Consider the following 21,101-nt stretch of genomic DNA (forward strand, 5'->3'; position numbering starts at 1 on the left):
GGGGGCTTTTTCTTTGACTCTCTAGAAATTGAGAGCTTAGGCAAATCATTAAACCTTCCCTGGACTTTGATCTGACAAATGAGAATGGTGCTATAAAGCCTCTACCCTTGGAAGAATGTTGTAAGATTATATGTTTACAGTAATTTCCTCAAAAGATGGTATATTATATACATTCAGTATGAATAGACTATATACCATAAAAACAAGTTTAATACATGGCTGAAGTGGAAAGCTAATCTATATATCAAGAGGCATATATTCCATACTTAGGTTCTGAAAAGAGAACATTAATTTAATTAACATTAGCAGAGTCTGTTTGCTGGCAGACATGAAAGGAAAGGAACGAGCCGTTCTCTTTGCAGTCACGAAGGTCAGTTACCATCCTGGCTCCGCATCTGACTAATCTTGTAACTGGCTAATTTACTCAGCCTCTTTGAGCCTTAGTCTCTTCATCTTTAAAATGAGATAAAAACTTACTGTACACTGGGGCCAGCCTGGTGGTGTAGCGGTTAAGTTTGTGCGCTTCGCTTTGGTGGTCCGGGATTCTTGGGTTCGGATCCTGGGCGTGGACCTACACACTGCTTGTCAAGCCGTGCTGAGGCAGCGTCCCACAGAGAGCAACTAGAAGGATGTACAACTATGACATACAACTATCTATTGGGGCTTTGGGGAGAAAAAGGAAAAATGGAGGTAGATTGGCAACAGATGTTAGCTCAGGGCCAATCTTCCTCAAAAAAAGAAAAAACTTACTGTACACTGTTAATATGAGGGTTAAATAAAACACGGGAGAAGAAGATTTCCATATATTAAACACTCAATAAATGTTATTATTACTGTCTTATTTATATTCTCAATATATATTCATATGTCCCCACACAAATACTAAGTAAATTACCCCATAAAATTTTACTTTTTATATGTGTAATTGGCCACATGATTACATATGGCCAAGAACCAGATTGGAAGGATGTTGGGAGCCCTGTCGATACAATACAATCTGGTGATCCACTTTGCTATTCACCCATAGAGCGATGAAAGGATCCATGAAAGATCCATTTTTAAGAAGAAGTAAAAGCGTCTAAAGCTCAGATGATTTTAAGATTACTGTAAGTAGGAGGAGGAAAAAAATATCATACTATAGCCTTTGGTTGGTGAATCACACCTCAACTAATTAAATGGCAAGGATTTCCTTCAAAATGCAGGATTCAGAGAAAAAGATTTCTTAGCCAACAGCTCTCCTAGTATTCATATAAGTCTCTTCCTTGAATTATCTGACTTAACATGTGGTAATTGTTGTTCTTTAATATGATTTCATGAGATTCACTTTCTAATAATTATACAACACTGTATGGTAATAACATTTTTGGTATTACTTTATTACTATATAAAATAGAAAAACAAATTAGGTGAAATATTTTTGTACTCAGAATAGAGCAAGCAGATTTGTGAAGTTCATTAGAACTTTGTGAGAGTAGCATAATATGCTAATAATTTTGGATATCTTGATATGAAGAGGTTCCAATTCAGAGAAAATATGTTTAGAAATTGGTCTATTTCAGTAGGCATGGTTGTATACATGTCAATGATCAGCTTAAATCATTGCTTAAAGCGATTAAAGGCTTAAAGCGATTCTCTAGATAAGTTACATGGTTTCTTTATGGTACACCAACAGATTAAGATGTTCTCTTTACATAAAAAGTCATTCTGCAACTATGGACTTTTGATTCAGGCTTGGAGAGTAACTTTATCTCAGTGAGGATCAGGAAGTCACAGAAATTTCTGCTATAGAAGGAAATTTATGGGTCACATTTATTGCTCTCCTTCTTCAGAGAAATATGGGAATATATATGTATGCCCTTTGTCCCTGTAAACATGTACACTTTCTATATTGTAAATGGTGTTTTACTTGTCAGGTTACTCAAGCAAAGCCTATTTTTAACCTATAATGTAGTTGAACTATTATTCTCTACAGTCTTTTGCTTTTATTGAAACAACTTAAGTCAGAGATTCATAACATTTTATTGCTGGAATGGTCTCTAGAAATTACATGCTCCAGGGTTCACACAGTCCAATGCTTATAGGGGTTGGTAGTAACAGAGATGGGTGCAGTGGGCATGGTGGTGAATGGAAGACTCTTCCCTTTCCCAGGGGAGGTGGGAGTGGGGAGAGTCACTTCTCAGCTACAGCCAATTGTGCCAATTGTGATCGGAGGAGACGCAGGCTGATTTTTTAAGATAAGCTGGAAATTCAAGATTTTATGTGAAATATTCTATTTTAAAATGTTTTCAAGTAATGCAAATGAAAAAAAAACCAACACTGTGTGGGACTAAACAGAACTCTTTTGCTGATCAAATTTGGCCCCCGAGGGCTGCCAATTTACAACTTAGGATCCAGGCCAGCCACCTAATTTTACCACTCCGACAACAGACTCCAAGCCTGGCAAGACGCTGCAGACCCCCATTCCAAGATTTTTTACTACACTAAATATTTAAAATATACGTCTGTTAGACATCCCCCCTTCCATTTCCACATTCAACAGCAATCCCTGACCGGGGAGCTGGAGCTGGTGGTGGAAAAATACAGAGATAGGGTGGGATGGATAATTATCTACCCCTGCTCTCATCCAGCCGGGCTGCCCCATCTGGGTGTGCACGAGAGCAGCCCCTCGCGTCTGAGGAGAGTCTCGGAAGGGCATTCTGGGCTTCACCTCCGCACCTCATTGTTCCTGCCAGCCACTTATTTTTCCCTTTTCATTTTTCTATATTGTTAAAGATACTGTTATGTTTATGAGAGCTGTTGCTGCATTTCACTAATGTGATGTCTCCACATGGGTGAACACAGCACAGAATCTGTGATATTTGGATATTTTTGCATATTATTTTAACATTCATTCAACAGATATCACCTAGTGCCCCAAAGATGATCAATAGTGAAAGGGGCTGATGCTATTTCATAGAGCCACACTGACTCCATGGCCCTGGTGATGAGGTGATGAGGTCAAATTTTAAAATATTTTTGGGAAGTGCTGAAAAATATTTATTTTTGAAAGCTTCATTGTCAAGTAAAGTGTTTCTAAAGTGAAGTCTGATGATGCAAGTATGAAATTATCTACATGTTTATGTTAAAAGGCTATATTTGTGTTTTTGAAATTAATTTATTTTCTAAATTCATTCACTGCAGGTTTTGGAACACACAAAAAAGTGCATAAAGAGAACATATCTGCTATTGATTGGGTGGATACATTCACTGAGGGACTTATACAGGATCAATGCTGGATAAATATGGAGTGTTTCTGATGAACACTAACACTTGGCTGGCATATACATTTCTTGGGATTCTAGCCCTAATAAAACTTCCCAGAGAATAAGTTGATTTTTCAGCTTTTTTGGAAAATAGTTTAATTCTCACGAGCCTATAGTGAATTCCATAAAAGGACAACATCTACATTTTGGTTAATGGCTTGGTTTGCTGGAAGAACAGTCACGATTTTATACACAGTCCCTTGGAAGGGAAGGGTGGAGGCTGCAACAGTACTAAATTCCACTTTAATTTTATTTCATGTGAAGAGATCAAATTTCATGCTTTTTCAAACCATACAGTTTTCCAGGTGAGACAGAAAATCGAGATGGAAAATGGTGGTGTGATAATGTAAAGTTTCTTATTACTCAGAAGGGCCATGTTGAGGACTGCTAGCAGCTACTTTACTGAGGAGTCTTCCTGCTAGAGCGAGGGAGAGTCAGTCCATGGCAGGGGTAGAATTAGCTCCACAAGCCAGAGACAGGCCAGGAGGGATCAAAGCGAGACAGGAAAGGGCCCACATGGTGGCATCAGGAACTCTCTTGTCTTTAGCTGCTAAGCACCTCTAAAAGGAAGCATTCACCTGAAAGTATTAAGCAAATATTAACTCAAGGATCAAACTCAGGATCCAGGGAAGAATATTGTGGGGTCCGTGGAAGGAACATGGTCTTAGTCTCTGAAGGCCCGATTTGAGTTTTCATCTCAGACATTGTAGTTTTCATCTCTAGAAATTCAATTTGAGTCTTTTTTATATCTTCCATGTCTCTACTTAACATGTTCAAACTTTCCTCTAGCTTCTTTAACACATGGAATACAGTTATGACAACAATTTAATGTCCTTGTGTACTAATTCTATCCTCTGTGTCATTACTGGGTCTGTTTCCATTGATCGATTTTTTTTTCCTCTTTATGGATTGTACTTTCCTGCTTCTTTGCATCCCTGGTAATTTTTGAATGGATGCTAAACACTCTGAATTCAACCTTGTTGGGTATTGGATGTTTTTGTATTTCTATAAAAATCCCCCAGCTTTGTTCTGGGCAACAGTTAAGTTACTTGCTACCAGTTTGATCCCTTCAGATCTGGCTTTAAGCTTTGTTAGGTGGCACCAGAGCAGCATGGAGTCCAGGGCTGATTTTTTCCCATTCCTGAGGCAAAACCCTTCTGAGTATGCTACCTGATGCCCCATGAATCGTGGTTTTCCACTCTGCCTGGTGGGAACAGGAACTATTTTCCGGCTCTGGATGATCTCTGGAGATTATCTAATCCTTTTGGGTGATTACTCACACACATGCACTGAAACAAAAGGGGGACCCTTTGCAGATCTCTGGGCTCTTTCTTTGTAAAGAGAGAGCCTCTACTTTCTGGAACTCTACCCTGTGAACTCTAGCTCTTTGCTCCTCTGGAATCCTAGCTCCATCTCAACTCAGGTGACCTGGGAGCTCCTTCTGGATTCTCCTTCCCTGCAGCATGGCGGGGAACTCCCTCCAGGCAGTGAGCTGGGGCAATCGTAGGGCTCATTTCATCTGTTTCCCACCTCTCAGAGATCACTGCCCTTGTGCCTGATGTCCACTGTCTTGAAAACCATTGTTTTAGTGTTTTAGGTGAGAAGGTAAATCCCTGTTACTCCCGTTTATCTGGAAGCAGAAGTCTCGGGGTTGAATTTTGACCCTACATCTTGTGTGCTATTTGATTCTGGAAGAATTACTCAGCTTCATCCTCTTCTTTGGCCATTGGTGAAATGGGGATAATAATACAGTGATTAATCAATGGAATCCTATAGGGGAGAACACGTCATGGTCTATAAGATTAGGCAAAGGAGCATCCACACTAAGAGTAGACTTTTTAAAAGAACACCTGAGTGGGATGAATCTCTGAGTGGGATGAACCTCCTCTCTCCCTAGCAGGAATCACCCAAGCCCTTTCTCTTGCCCAGCAGGGGTACCTGCCTTATTTGTTGCCCTCATACCAACCAGTGACCCTGCCCTTTACCTTGTAGACTAAAGGGCCTATGGGCCAAAAGGCAACTTGTCTCCTCCCAGAAGGGAAAATAGCAAGTTTACCTGAAACATTTTGCCAAAGCTACACCACCACGAGACTGTAGTACCATCAATGGAGTCTATGTGATTTGTATTTAAAAAAATCAATTTTTTTTCTGATTTACACCTTAATTTAAAATAGACAATCATTTTCACCAAACTCCTGTGAAGTAGAATGCATAAAACTATTAATTGAGAACATCTGCCCACAATTATAAATATATGGAACTCATTCAGCTTATAATCAGGACATGAATATTTCAAAAGAAAGTGGCATTTTTAAGAGAAAGGTATCTTTCTTGTGACATATTAAAATTCCAACTTACTAAAGTAGTAACATGAGTGAAAAAATAATAAAATCATATGGCTTTTTTATTGCATGTTTATTTAGGCCAAACCAGTATGAGGCAGCTAGATTAATTACTTTTATACTGTTAAGTACTGTACATAGTTAATTATTTCATCTAAGTCGTGTCTGAGCCAAATCTGTGAATTACTGTTCATTCAGGGCAATGATGATTATTTATGTTCTCCCTCCATGCTACGGCTTCTTAATATATTATTTTTGACTTGGAACTAGATGTTAAAAGTTTGCATGAGGCTTTTAAAGACTACCCAGTGACATAAGTTCTAAAATTATGGATTTCAAAATTAAGGTTGACAACATGCTATGATAGGAAGTTATGCAGACGAAGGAATCATAATAGATTTTGCCTGAAAAAGCGTATTTTCCCACATTTTACTCTGATCTGTTGACTTGTATGGTTTCAGCTTGTGCTTTTTTCTGCCTGATTTGATGATGTGGATGTTTCTTTGGGCCCTTAGTAGTTTTTCAACATGCACAAACTGAATCTCACCCACTCTCCCAATAGGGCTAATAGATGTTTCATGTGGCGACAAGTGCCCAGTGACTCCAAGTGCTTAGAGAGGTGATCACAGCCACCAAGAACCCACCGACCTAAACAGATGACATTGGATCCATTTTTAAAATGTAAGATCAACTTTAGGAAACTTGAATGACAGGTTCCCAGTGATATTTGTGCAGTCATGTGAAAGAGAACTTTAAGAGTTTTATAAATGCAAAAATTAAATTTCAAGAGATGCCATTAAAGTAAAAATGCAAAAAGATGAAGAAATCAGTAAAAAGACAAAGTGAAATAAAAATTAGAGATGATACAGTCTCCTCGCTGCTACCAGTGTGGCCCTGGAGGGGCAGCCTTGGCATCACCTGGGAGCTTAGAGCAAAGCAACCCCAGGCCCAGCCCAGACCTACTGAGTCAGAATCTGTATTTCAACAAGATTCCCCAGGTGGGTTGTGTAGCCATTCAAGTTTGAGAAGCAGGGTTTAGAGGGACATTTAGTATCACGTAAACTTGTGCATGGATCCAATAGGTTGCCACTCATGTAGACTGGAGAGCCACCCCAACCACTGAGCCTACTCCAGGGAAGTGTGGCTGCCAACGGAGAGAACCTGAGAAAGGCCAGGCAGGCTGTGGTAGGGTGACGGGCTCGTGAATTGTCACGGGCAGCCCTTGGAGTAGAGAGGAAGAAGAGTCCCAGTGAGGCAAAACTGTGTACCGAGGGAAATAAAATCGATTTTGTGTAACACAAATATCCTTCAGCTCCACTCATATATCTCTTATAAGAAATGAATTGGATGTTAATCTTTTAGAGGAAAACCAACAGAGAGCCAGACTTCTCGCTGGGACTTGGGTGGGAGGGTTCCTGCTGTTTTAGGAGAATCAGGGAGCACGGAAAAGGACGGGAAGTGCTCCCCCTTCCCTTGAAGCACATTCTCACCTTTTTATGTTTGTTTGAAATATGTGAATTTTGCAATATGAGTAATTTTAACTAACAACTGTTTTTCCTCCTTAAAATGCAGGCACTTACCTCACAATTTCCTTTCCTTGCGGAGCCTTTCAAACTGTTCAACCACTAGAGGTCTGTATTACCTACTTTAAAAAATCATACTCAACTGGCTGAGACTTGCAGGTCCCAATTTTAATACCTATTTCTATGCTTTAGGATTTAAAATCCTTTTAAGACATAACACCAGGGAATAAAAATCACAACACTTTAGGAAATGAAGGAGAAAAGCTAACAGGAAACTTTCCATCCAGCAGGGGAGTCTTCCCTGCTCTTTCTAGTGGTCAGCTGAGCACACTTTCATACTCTGGAACTCAGAAATCAGTGGCCAGTCACAAGTCAGAGGAACAAAATTTATTTTCTGCAAAAGAGTTTTCTCCCCAATGTACGCTAAGACCTCTGTGTTTTAACTTTTAAGTTTTAAAGCATTTATTTTCCTATTGCAACAAAAGCAAAGTTAAAGTAATTTAATTAATTCTGAGCTTAGCTCATTTAAAACACCGATTTTACTGCTTTTATGAGGGTTTTTGATTAAGATTTTCTTTTATTGGTCATCCAAGATTAGATTAAAATTAACGTTCTTTCAGGTTTACTTTATAAGGCTCTGCTGCAATTTTAGAAATGAAAGCATGAGCCTGCCCTGCCTGGTTAAAGCTACAGTACAGGTGATAATTGCTAGTGGCGTCTACTGCACGCTAGGTTCCCGGTTTTCCCTGTGTTCATGTTCGCCCAGGATTTTCACTGGAGTGGCCCATTTGGGTCTGCCCTCTGCCAGTGGGGCAGGCTCTGAGCCTTCTAAAATGAGGTGTCCCGTTTACAGGACACCTGATTAATAAGGATGAAACCTTTCCATAGCATTATAGAGCAGGCCTCCTAAAACATCACACACTTAGATATTCATATATTTAAATAGAGTGGTTGAAAATATTACAGATGTAAAGGCTGTAATTTACTGAGTATTGCACCAGGGGTTTGGTATTCTGAGGCTCGATTTTCATAGATGCTAATTATGCCTGCATTTGGAGTAAATGGCTACATTTGTTGCCAGGCAAGGTGTAACACTAAGAGGCTCCCTTCCTTTAAAACATTATGCCTGGCCTGCAACGCCTCCAGAAGCATGAGCAGGTCTAGAGTGGCTTCTCTCTCAGTCTGTCACTTTGTTAAAACACAACAATTTGCAAGTGTTATTTAGTAGATCAGCTGGGTTCATTTCAAAGGCTAATATTTAACAGAAGAGAAAATAACCCATCCCAATCCTTTTAAAAAGTGTTTTCTATGTACACTCAGGCAAATCGCCTGGTGTTTTATATAGATCTCAAAGCTAAGATTCAAGGATAATTTTAGTAATGCCTTACACTGCTTGTCTACATAATCCAAATGATCAGTTCTACAGCAGAAGGACACTAATGCACGGTGCAATCATTTGCACTACAGACCACATTACTTAAAGTAGTTAAGTTTTTCTTCATTTCCTGTTGCATTTCTGCATATGGCCGGTGGCATATGAATTGACAATTTTCTCACTGAAATGTGACAGAAAACTATGAGCTTTACCCAATCCTGAACATTCCTTTCTGAACTCCTGACTTTTCTATTATTCAAAATGATGCTAGCTTACACTTGCACCCAATATCAGTATAAACCTTAATTAACTATTAGCACAGTGTTCACTTGTATACACATATGTAAAAAAATGCTGATAGTGTAGCAGTTAATTAAAGACAGCGACAGGAAGATCTCAGGCTCTGGCGAATTTGATGGGTTACATCTGGGAGAGAAATGGTCAGAACCGGGGCATTGGAGTTGGTGCCAAACTCCAGTTCCGGTCCTGGAGCTGGTTAGCAATGTGGGCCCATTAGGCTCAGTGTCTGTGCAAGAATGAACCCAATAAGAGAGCCTGGCCTGCAGGGGTTCTTCGGTGGATTAAAAGTAAGAAAATGCAGATGGAGTGACTGACCCAGTGCCTAAGCCAGTAAGTGTCCAGTTAGTAGACATTAATGATTATTTTCTCTGCTTCTTTGTGTCTACGTTTATAAAACAGATATTGCCATATAATACAATGGCAATAATCACTGTTACCTCTAAGGGCTGTCATGAGGAGCAGATAAGACGACGTGTATGAAAACAGGACCCGGCACTGCTCGCTTCCCAAACTGGTCTCCCACAGTTTTCACCCGTAAAACTAGATCGCAAGTTGAGAAAGTTTCAAGGATGCTTCATTCCTAGATTTGAGACTTTTTATTTTTAATTTTTTGAGTGAGAAGATTGTGCCATTTAAATGACGTTAAGTCTCACATATTTCTTTTCTGATCTGGATGATGATTTAAATTTGTGACTCTACCAGATTAAGAAGATAAAATGTTGCATTGAAATACGAGTCAACTAGAGACAGAAATTATTTTCAGGGCAGTTAAAAAACTGAAGTTAAAAATCAGTCCAACCTCAGGGAACAGAAAGAAGAGACGTGATCATGCTAAAAATGCCATGTTCAACCCTTTCATTACTCCACCCCTAGCGACTGACAGAAGTTTGTTTTCCCCAAAATGCTGTCTAGTATCCCCTTTCAGGAGGGAAATCTGTGGGCGAGGGATTTGAAGGAAGCTGTGAACTAGCTTTTTATTAGGGACAGAATACTGATTAAATTGCAGGCATTATTTTAACTCAACTTGTCTTCCCAATACTATGGGGATTTAGAGTTAGAATTGCTGTATTTTGCAACAAGCACTGATGAGAACAAAGACCAGCTACTGACATACAACTAAAAAGGTTTTCCTGGGAGGAGAAGGACTAGACTTGGCAGCCCCGCCTTTACGCACCCATTTCCAAGGACATACGGGAATTACAAAAGAGAAATATGCTCCCTGAAATCGCAGGCACTCGCCTGGACAGACATCCACGGCAATTCAAACCAACTTTCACGGTTTTGTGTGAGAAAAGGAAAACCTCGCCCTTAAAGTTACATATTGCATACTCTCCAAATGTTCTAGTTCCTTGCAGGGCTGATTCAATGGGATGTCAGCGATACAAGGGGTATTGGGAAATAAATTCCAGGGTGGTTATAAATAACTAAGTATTCGTACCATTAACTAGCCTGTGGAATTATACAAGAGGAGGTTCTTTTTGGGTCATATTTCAGTTTAGAGAGCCAGCCACACATTGGCAGTTAAGGACTGAACCCCACGTCTTTCTGTCAACTCAGCACACCCCGTTTCCAGGAGCCTCCTTATGTCACCACTACTTTGGAAGTCAAATCATATTTTCACTTCTGAGCACAGACCCTAAAACTTTCCACACGGGCAGCAGAAATGTACAGAATGTTTACTGTAGCACTGTTAACCAACCATTGAGTATTGTTTTTCTAGAATAAAGGGAGTTGCATTTTTTTCTCATTCTGTTCATGATCACTTCTCATTTCTTACTCTCGGGGAAGTCTCTAACGGAGGCCTGTAAGGCAGCTTGCCCATCTGGGGGAAGCGTGACATCCCAGATGCTTGTCTTTTCCTTGGCCCCATCTGCTGGAAATAGTAACTAAGTCCTTTGCCTCAGCTGATAGGAGAGGAGCTGTAGAAAATCAAATTAGCAGGAGAGAAACTATTAGTCTTCATTTTCTTGTTTCCAACCTGCAAATACAGATTGTTAAATATGCCTGTTCCCTAATCCTCATTAGGAAATCTTGAAGAACAGCAGGACAGGAAAAAAGCGTGGGCATTATAGGAAAACAACACCACTAAAAAATAACACAAAGTCAGGATTGTTCCTTCTCATTCAGACAATCTTATGTGTTTAGAGTTGGTTGAATTTGAAATTTTCCATTAAATAATTTTATTCCAATTATATGTGGATGGATGCCACATATACAAACCCAAATGTATCTTTTTATTTAGAATTTTCTTTTTGTTGGACTTGACGATAAAGCAATTTAAATGGAATAACCAGTATATGAAATCATTTTGCATTCGGTGATATCCCTGGGACCTAAGTTCATTGGTGTATTTGTCTAAGAAGACAAAGCTTTCACGAAAAACAATCTAATGGCAATGTCACGTACACCTAACCTACTTGAGCAACTTCATTTTCAGGCCCAGGACACGGGATTACAGGTCAGTGATAGGTAAAGTGTTTCTGAAGTGTATACCAAGGGCGCCAAACAAATCATTTGGGTGTCCATGAGGCACTGACATCAAATGCAGGTTTCTAAGATCAGAGGTCGAGTTGTAGCCACAGAACCAGCCACTGGGGGCTGAATCATGGACCTGACTTCTTTTCAAAATCTCTAATTTTGGAAACATTTCACTACATTTCAAAGCATTTTAAGTCTTTAAACCATTTAGGTTTTAAAATTCCATTTGTTTACCCTCTTCTAGCATCCATTCTAAATGTCTCCAGTTTCTACCTGTGAGTTCATACTCTTCAATACTGGATCTCTCTTTTGTTATCCATTTTTGTTTTGTGGTTTCTAAGGATACTGGCCTATTTGCTGCACCTTGAATCTGTCAGCATAGTACTGCCTCAGGGCCTTGCATTTGTTCTGCCCTCTGCCTAGAGTAATCTTCCCCTAGATGTCCACAGAATTCCTTCCTTCTAACTAAGGAGGCTTTCTCTAAACACCCTTTTAAAGCTGCACCTGCCTCTCTCACTGCTTCCACACTCTATTTCCATTCTCCATGTCATCCAACATTTTACTGGATTGTTTTTCTGTCTAGATGTGCTAGAATGTAAGTTCTAGAGCCCAGGGATTTTTGTCTGATTTGCTCACGTTTTGTCCTCAGTGCTGAGAACAGTGATTGGCATGTAGGTGTCCAACAAAAATACTTATTGAATGAACCACAGCAGAATCTGTTGCAAACTGTAGCCCTAAATAGGAATAACTTGTATTTAATATAATTCTCATTCAGAAGGATTTTTACTGTCATGACATTTCTTTGCTATTCCTATTTTAGAGTCAGAGGAAAGAAACTTTAGGATTACCCCACACCTGTTCAGTAACAAACTTTTAGGTCACGATAGTTGCAAACTGAAATGTCATCAGGATTTGGGCAGTTAAATAGATGTGTGAAGCCCCCAGTATAAGGCTTTAGGGAGTGGTGGTGTCTGTGATAAATCGGAGAATTCATATACTACCCTACTTGAAGACATTCAGATTTGAAAAAGAAATTTACAACACAATTCTGTCTGAAGAAAACCCGTCTTCCTGTGGTTTCAAAGGCTCACTTCAGCTGTCAGTTTGTGGCCCACAGAACCATGAAGACATTCTCTAAGTCATATTATTTTGTCTACCTCTTTACAACTATACACTCAGGCTCGGGTATGTGCCTGACTCCATGTCAGGACAGGAATACTCAACTGATCACATCTAATTACATTTGCTTCCCAACTAAATTGTGTGTCACCTTCCCCTCTTGTGAGAGATATGGCCCCTCTTGGGTCCTTGGCATCTGATTATTGCAAACCTAATTGATTTGCCACATTTCATTAATAAAGTTAACTAAAACTAATTATACATATTGAATAAAAGTTTCCTGTGAAATGAATTATTCTATTTAGCTTAAGGGTTCTTAATTGTTAGAATGAATTGCTGAGGAGGATTGTAGAATTACTTTCTCTAGGGATCTTTATATATCTATAAATTCAACCAATATGGATTGATGGATGGTTATACCATAGAAATTAGAAAAAGAAAAAAAATTGGTTAAATATTAAAGTTAAAGATATCAAAACATCCTCCTAAGAAGATAATCGCAAAATAGGCTACACAGATCTCTTTATTTTAAGATATCAAATTTTGTCTGTTAGCTTTGTCATATATCTTAGGTAAGCTAAGATAAATTTTTAAATTTATTGACATTTATTGTTTTATTCGTAGTGTAAGTTTTCCTTCACTTAAGTGGTGCATATTGTATTTCTCACTCTTTACTTCAGATGGTATGTTTTGTCTAATTCATCCATCGAATTAAATCTAAATTTGAGCAGAAATCCGGGGGAGCCTACTGCTATTTCAGTTGCCCCAAATCAAGCTGATGCATTGTGGGCCAATACTTCCCACAGGGCCATTTCCAACGCTCCCTATTTGTTCAACTGTGTGTAGATAAACATGCTCTATGTAAAACGAAGACTAGCATTCAGTAATGGTTTAGAGTTGAATAAATATGGCTGGCCCATCAGTGTTATATATATCACACGAGAAGCTGTTGTCATCAATGACTCGAATTTGCATTGCTGTCATACTGCCAAAGCAGGTTGGATTTCTTACTTTGCATTGTTAAGGGAGACACTCAGTTGTTTTATTCTCCTGCTCCGTAAACTGACTGCACTGGAGGGACCAGGAGGCCGCGTAACGCCCATCTGGTTCTTCTTTGACCTGGGCGCATCACTGAGGAGCCAAGGTTCAGGCCTTAGGTCAGGAGACAACCTTTACCCACGGCCTGGTTTCATCTACAGCGGCTCTGAATGCTTTCTGTGGTGGCCCACGCTGTGTGCAGAAGTTATCTTGGCTTTGCCTGGATGAGAGGAGGAGGAAGGCTGCTACTGATTGGATCTTGGACTTGTGGTCTGACTTTGTTCCTGTTGTCCCAGGGCCCCCTGGGTCAGTCTAGCATCTGTCTAAATTCTGGAAAGGCGCCAAAGACCTAGTTCCAGATAACTGGTTGCCTTCCGCCAGGTCTGCACTGTATTATTACATTTCTGAGATATCCTAGACCTTTCTGGAATTTATAAAATGACTCCTATACGCTCCTTAAATAATGACACCTTAAGTCATTATAATGACTCCTTAAATCTTCTTAAGAGGAAGAGCTAACTAGTTGAAGGGACAGGATGACAACACTTTTGCTACTAGTCAAAAGTTCTTCCTGCCAGCAAAACAGAGCCTATAAATTTAGAGGCTAATTCTCCGAGCTCTTTTAAGTGTTAAAAATATTAATAGTAATCTAATTTAAGTCAGAATTTCCTACATAGTCAATTTAGTGCTAAGCATATCTAGCTATGTTATTCAAGCCTAGCAACAATGTTACTGTAGACAAACTGTGTGATTATTAGGTTATTTGGAGTAAACTTGTTATCTATAAAGAAAGCTGTATTTTTGTTTACTGAAAAAACACCCCACAAATGTCCAACCTTTACATTGCCTTTTTTTCATTGGTAAGATTCTGGGATTCATATCAACAATTCCAAACTTCTATTATTTATGCTTTCATTGAAAAATGACACTATTAAATGCGGAAAGGGAATATTGGCTGGAGATTTATATGCTTTTCTCACAGCTAGTTACATAGCTATTTCAAATCCTTGATGCTTCGATGACTCAAAGACAAATTTGTTTTTAATTTTTTGCCTTGTGTAACATACAACCATCAGTCCAGGAACGAAATGTAATTGAACTACTAGGTATAAGAGACTGGAAAATAACCGAGACTGACGTTTTAATAATGGGATCATATTAGTGGAAAAATGGTGACTGAGAACTTTAAGAATATACTATAATAGGGGATGATTATATTAATGAAAAATTAAAAACAAACTGTTATCTATGATACATACAATTTGGAAATAAAAATGGAGACTTCTAATATCTTATACATTTCCATAAAAAAAGAGAAAAAAGAATTAAGTGGTCTAATATTTTGCTTGGCTCTCCAATTGCTTAAAAAACATAAGTTTTATTTAAGTCAATACAATTGAGACATATCTATCATTGTAGAAAAAAATAAAATCTTTTTTTTAATATAAAGAGTAAAGACTATATAAAGAGTAAAGAGTAAAGAAAAAAAAGAGTAAAGAAAACATATTGGCCTTTAAAAATGATCCTACATCTTTTCTAGTTTTGCTTACTTGGAGATGTCAACGATGCAGATAAAAAAGCCAACAGCCATATATCAGCTCAGTATAACTGTGTGTATCTCTTTTCATGATTTTTAAGAAAACAAGAACCTCTAACTTTAGAAGAGTACATAAAATACTTAATTCTATATATTTTAATATGCAAATAAATAGGAGAAAGAAAAGGGGCCTGTGAGAATTACACACCAGATAAATTCCAATGTTCTCAGCTGTCAGTTAAAAAATATTTCAGAATTTCCAAATAAGTTTAAAAGAACATAAAACTTTCTTACCAAGTGGCAATGGAAGTCCACTGCGTTATTAATAACTTGTTTATGGCAGTACTGTCCAGTAGAACTCTCTATGATGATAGAAATGCTCTCTATCTGTGCTATCCAATACAGTAGCCACTAAATACATGTGTCTATTGAGCACTTGAAATGTGGCTAGTATAAGTGAGGAACTGAATTTTTAACTTCCTTTGTAACTAATTTATATTTAAATTTAAACAACCACATGTGACACATAGCTACCATATTGGACAGTGCAGGTCTATAGACTTTAAACCACTGAATATGGTCTTTATTCTTTTAAATGTCCTAATCAATTTTTCCCCATTTGTCATAAGCAGATTTCAACCTAAATTCTTTTGGTCCTATAAAAACAAGCCTTGAAATGCTGTTTACACATTACTGGTTTAAATCAATAAGAGATCAGAGTTCCGTCGTCATAAGTTGGTAAAAGGTGCACTACAAAGTTCAGAAGGTCCTTCTGAAAACACTTTTTGTATTTCAATATAGTGCCCACGGACTGAAATGGGGCCTTGGAGATTATTTTACAGGAAACCAAAGGCAAAGTCGCTCGTTAGTGGCAGAATTGGTGTAGCATCAGTTCTTTAACAACAAAAAAATAACTTAGAATTAAGCATGTTTTGCTTATTCACCTGAAATTTAAAAGTTTGAAAAAGTTTAAAATTTACAGAACGTTTTCTTCAGTGTTTTGTTATCTGTAAGCGAAATGTCATAGTTATTTTGAAAGTTTTGCTACAAATGTGTGAATGTTAGAAACCGAGGGTTTCCAAAACGCAGGAAAAGGAGGCTGGTCCACGAATCATTTCCAGCAGGAACCCAGGATTCCTGTCCCGCCTCTTCCGCTGTCAGGCTGAGGGGGTGTCAGGGAAAAAGAGCTCCTTCGGCTCGGTCATTTTAGGAGGGAAAATAAAGCTTCCTGTCTTAGTGTCTTCCCAACTAAGACACAGGTATTAATGCACTTTTTCCAGAGCTGAATTTTTGCTGAAAACACGCACAGCCCAGTTTCCTAAGCTGCACTACACCTCAAAACAAACAAACAACCCTGAAGATCTCCAGTGACAGAACTCCTGTTTCTGTCTCCAAGATTAGAGCAGTCCTAAGTAGTCTCCTCCCCGCACTGTGGAGATCCTTCTGGCCAGTGTTTCCCACCTGATCAAGCAAAGAATAAAGTCGCCTCTAACATCTGTCCGCTCGCCCACCTCCTATCCGGTCTATCCTCTGCTTTGATAAAAGGCAATCACAACATATTCAGAAGACGACATCTACACTTCATTCTGCCCTGAGGGACTAGGGAGTGTCTCCCTGTCAATTTGGGAAGCTGAGAGCTTGCTCTTTGAGCTGAGTTTTTGTCAGGGAAAAAAAAATCTTGCGAGCTGGGTAAATCCAGGAGTGTTCTTATGAAAAATATCATACAAACCCATGTGACAGGAGTTGGACCGACAGAGCAGTCCCCGCACACTTTCAGCCTCTGAGGGTGAGGTCTGCTGTGTGCCTCCACGGGACTCACGCCTACCAGGGGCTGGACTGCATGGGGATTGCAGGGTGCCTCTAGTTCCAGTTTTATATTGCCTTTTTCCTATATCTTATTGGAGTAAGGGAGACGTTTGCAAAAATGAGACTCGGAGACACTGGGTTTTCAGAAAGTGAGCAGGTCAAGTTTGAAGGTCTATGGTCTTTAGACATGTGCTTCTGGAAGTAAGTGCTGGGGCATCGCAGAGCCCAAATCCCCCATTTGGTGCCTGATGAGAGAGCACAGTCATTTCCCTTTTGGCTCTCTAAAGCCCTCCATAGCATGGAGAGTGCCGCTCAGAACAATCACCTACGGCCATCAGCGCATCCTTGATGCCAAAGGGTTGCAAATCTCTCACACGGTTTATCATCAGTACATGAACATGGTGGTAATTCTGACACTGTTTACATTTAAACTCATATAAGTATATATGTTCTTAAGCTGTATATTGGAAGGGATGCGGTAAGACTGGAGTTTCATTCTTTTCTGCTTCCTCTGTTTCTATCACTAGACAACAGCGTGTGTGGCTTCCCGTGCTGCCTCCACTGTTGACACATTAGAGAAAACTACTGACAGATGCAATGCTGCAGGTGTTAAGACATTACCTGGATGCAGACCTTCTGGGAGGGATTCAGTGACTTAGTCGGATAGAAATCCAGCCATTTCAGACCAATTTATCAGGTAGCAAATCTGGAAAGAAAAAAAGATTAACGTGATTTACTGAATATGGTCAGATTTTCATTTTTTTGTTATTTTATTTTATTTATTTTTTTTGAGGAAGATCGGCCCTGTGCTAACATCTGTTGCCAATCTTCTGCTTTCTTTTTCTTTTTTCTCCCCAAAGCCCCAGTACACAGTTGTGTATCATAATTGTAGAGTTGTAGCTATTCTATGTGGGATGCTGCCTCAGCATGGCTTGATGAGCAGTGAGTAGGTCCATGCCCAGGATCCGAACCGGCAAGCCTCAGGCCGCCGAAACAGAATGGACAAACTTAACCACTATGCCACCAGGCTGGCCCCAGATTTTTATTTTGTAATTGACAGCGTAAGCATTAACACTACATCTTATGAATGTTTTTGGAAGGAATGAACCATCTGGTCCACAGCAGGGACATATTTTCCCTTATATAGAGTTAGGCTGTGCTGAGTGGCTCTCTCAAGTGGGATCTCATCCCCATCCTGCTTATAGTCAACATCTTCCCCAGACCCTTGCAGAGACACACTAGAGAAGAAGAAAAAGAATATTTGGGAGTAAAATAGTGCAATTTTATTCTAAGACACTTCTGTAGACAGAACTACTAAATATAAGAAATATCATAATAGATTAGATCTTTGTGAATCTACAAACTTCCATGAATGATTCTTTTTAATATAAAGCTTACACAGTGTTATTGCAGTATAATTAAAATATTGTTTTAAAAGATCTTTTTCTGTTTTTATATTTCATAGAAGTAATACATGCATGTAGTATAAATGTCAAGTTACAGACAAGTATGAAATAAAAGTACACGTCTCCGAGCCCCTCTAATTGTCTCTGGATCCACGCCCCAGAGATACTTCCTACTGACAGTTTATGATCCTTCTAGGACTTTAAGGAATGTACACACATGCATACAAATGTGTATGTCCATGTTTTCTCATTTTACTCTTCATAGTGTTTTGCTCTTTGCTTTCTTTCTTTTTTTTTTAACTTAATAATATGGCTAGCAGAACTTTCTACATCAGTATACATAGCTCTACCTCATTCATGTTGATGACCATACAGTATTCTAGTCATTGCACTGATACACGATAATTTATTTATTAACCAGCCCACTATTCAAGGGCCTTAAAGTTTTTTTTTTTTTTTTTTTTTCAGTTTCCCTTTTTGGCTGCTTAAAAAAAATGCCTCAATGGGGGCCAGCCCAGTGGCGTGGTGGTTGAGTTTGCACACTCCACTTCAGCGGCTTGGGTTCACAGGTTCGGATCTCAGGTGTGGACCTATGCACTGGTCATCAAGCCACGCTGTGGCGGCGTCCTATATACAAAAAATAGAGGAAGATGGGCACAGATGTCAGCTTATGGACAATCTCCCTCACTAAAAAAAAAAAAAAGCTTTCATGATCATATTTAAACATACGCATTTCTGTACTTATATGAATATCAGCAGAATAAGTTTCAAACATAATTATTGAAGCAAATTGTTTGAACGTGGTTAAGTTTTTGAAAAATACTTAAAAATGTCCTCTAGAAAGGTTATACCAATTTATGATACCAAAATCTGGCTTTTATCAAATCTTAACTTTTTTCTGTGTGGTAAGTAGAAAGTACATATTTATTTTGATTTTCATTTCTTTGATTACGAACGAGTTTGAGCTTTTCTATTTTCTTATTCTATGTAGTTAATCTTCCACTAGTTTGCCCAGTCCTGGCCTTTGCTCACGTTTCAATTTGGTCATTCACTGTTTCTTATGTTAAAGAGCTCATGTTATGTTAAGGGAACGGGCCTTTCAAACGTAACGTGTGGCAAATAGCTTTCCAGAGTTCCTGTTGATCTTTTGACTTTGTTTGTGGTGCTTTTTACTATACAACCTTTTGATTTTTTTATATAGCCAGATTCATCAATATTTTTCATTATGGATTTGGGGTTTTTTAAGTAAGAAATTTTTTAAAGCTGAAAAGGTCATCAAGAAGATTGTGTACGGGGTACTTTTTTTTTTTTTTAATAACAACGTACATCAACTTTACTCGAGCATTGTTGTTTAGGAGAATTTTGGCATGGGAAGGATCTCTTTTTATCTCTCTTTCTTGGTGGCTTTTTTGTTACAGCAAAAGAAGTTTCCCATAAGGTGATTTTCCTATAAAATACGACTCTGGTGTGAATTCTGGGAACTCTTGTAAGGCTCTAGTGAACTTTAGGAAAAAAAAATTAGAGACAGGGTCAGGTTTGCCAGTAGCATTCTCCAGACAGTTAACAGTGGTTGTCTAAGATCTAAAATCTAGAGTGGGTTACAAGGAAAGTAACAGAAATTCCAAGACAAACAGAAAGTAAGAAGTATAAAAGTAACAGGTTCATTATAGGAAATTTTGAAAGCACATGAGAAAAAAAACGAAAGAAAAAAGTCACCTTTGATCTTAGCCTTGATCTTAATAATACTCAAAAGCTTTTAGGATTTGTTATATGTTTTTCATCATCTTTCTTATCTGTTTCACAAATATGCAGGCACTTAAAAAAATATATCAGTGATTTTACTCACAAATCAGTGCTAATATAACGAAATTATTTTCATTAGAACACCAATGACCCAAGTAAGACCTTAATGGTACCTTGACAAGAATCTACCGACCACACACACACACACACACACACACACACACTGGATCACACTCACGGTTTATGTTTTATATATTGCTTTATTCACTTATGATTACCTTTCCTTGTCATTAAATATTATTAAATATATATTTATATAAATATATAATGACTATATAGTGTTCCATCATTTGGTTTAACCTAACGGGAATTTAAAAGAATAGGAACAGATTTATGTTTCTCTCAAAAATCCTCTCTGTTAACCTAGCAGATCAAATGCCAGAAGACATTCAAGAAATCATTACGTAGGAATCACATCAGATTCTCTTCCATTCCTGATAAAGTGGCAGCAATTAGCTGCGTGAAGGTTAAGGGCTGGGAGACATCAGGGTACAATGTGTTTTATGTGAAGTGACATCATTTGGACGGAAAGAGAGTTAGATTATGAAAGCTGGGTTAATGGAACATTCTTGTTCTAGGGGCATACCACGTAGACTTAGAAGCATGTAAAACACATTTGAATTGGATAACAAGAAGAATTTGGGTCAAAAAGTGAAGAAAAGTATATGTGATGATAAAATTGTAAACGTATAAAGTTTAATAGAAGAAATGCTGTGAGATATTTTTCAGTTTATTTAGAGAAAAACCTGGTGCAGATTATATTCAGAGACAGTCACAAATATTTGGGCTTAGTGAGACCAGCAGGACTGTAAAGGGTCATAAGGGGATTGTCGGTGTTTTATAATTTATTAGCACTAAGAAACTCTGCCTGCTACATGCAGATGTCTCCTGGGCACCGCTTCCCCTCCGAGCCGCCACTATTTGGCATTATGGCAGCCCTAACCCATCATGTACAAGTTAGATGACATACTGTTAGTGCTGCTGTATACCTAAAGGTCTAGATCCAAGCAGCTGGTGAAATTCTGTCTCCCAAGGACGTCCCTTTGTTTGAGAAAATCGTGGCTTCTCAGTC

At 38.6% G+C, this 21,101-nt stretch overlaps 1 protein-coding gene across 1 annotated transcript in view; it reads right to left on the reverse strand.

Annotated features, from left to right (window-relative positions):
• The window catches only part of AGTR1 (angiotensin II receptor type 1), a 43,880-nt gene that overhangs the window by 16,584 nt on the left and 6,195 nt on the right, over nucleotides 1-21,101 (reverse strand). Inside the window, exon 2 of the mRNA XM_058551253.1 lies at nucleotides 17,442-17,526. The gene's annotated coding sequence lies outside the window, so the exon portion shown is untranslated. The remainder of the gene's footprint in view (nucleotides 1-17,441; nucleotides 17,527-21,101) is intronic.

Source organism: Diceros bicornis, chromosome 2, assembly GCF_020826845.1.
Source record: "Diceros bicornis minor isolate mBicDic1 chromosome 2, mDicBic1.mat.cur, whole genome shotgun sequence".
Taxonomy (NCBI): domain Eukaryota; kingdom Metazoa; phylum Chordata; class Mammalia; order Perissodactyla; family Rhinocerotidae; genus Diceros; species Diceros bicornis.